A 568-nucleotide genomic window follows, 5' to 3' on the forward strand; every position below is an offset into this window, starting at 1 on the left:
CAGATTATGCAATGATGAAAATGAACAAAAATACTTGCCCAAAACGTATGACCCCTTTTTGAGGGGACCATATCGTGGAACAATAAAAAAATTCTATTCACATACAATCATGAATGATTTAATCACTTCTACAGATACGGAAGATTCCATAGAAATCAATTGGATAAATAAGATTTATGGGCTACTTCCTAATAATTCTAATTATTCCAGAAAATTTGAACATCAAAAGAATCCGCTTGATAGGGAATCATTACTGAATTATATTGGTAATTCCGTAACCTCAATCAAAGAATTTCCTTTTGAGCCTGCACCCATTTTGCATTTTCAAAAATATTCTTTATTGAGAGAGCAAACAAGAATTGATTTTGAAAGTCAAGCAAAAGCTTTAAAATGGGTATTCGATGTAATTACAACTGATCCAAATGATCAAACAATAATTAGAAATAAATCTATTGGAATAGAAGAAATCCGTAAAAGGGTTCCTCAATGGTCATACAAATTAACTGATGATTTGGAAGAACAGGAGGAAGAAAATGAGGAAGAATCTACGGAAGATCATGAAATTCGT

Source organism: Ananas comosus, unplaced genomic scaffold (genome assembly GCF_001540865.1).
Source record: "Ananas comosus cultivar F153 unplaced genomic scaffold, ASM154086v1, whole genome shotgun sequence".
NCBI lineage: Eukaryota > Viridiplantae > Streptophyta > Magnoliopsida > Poales > Bromeliaceae > Ananas > Ananas comosus.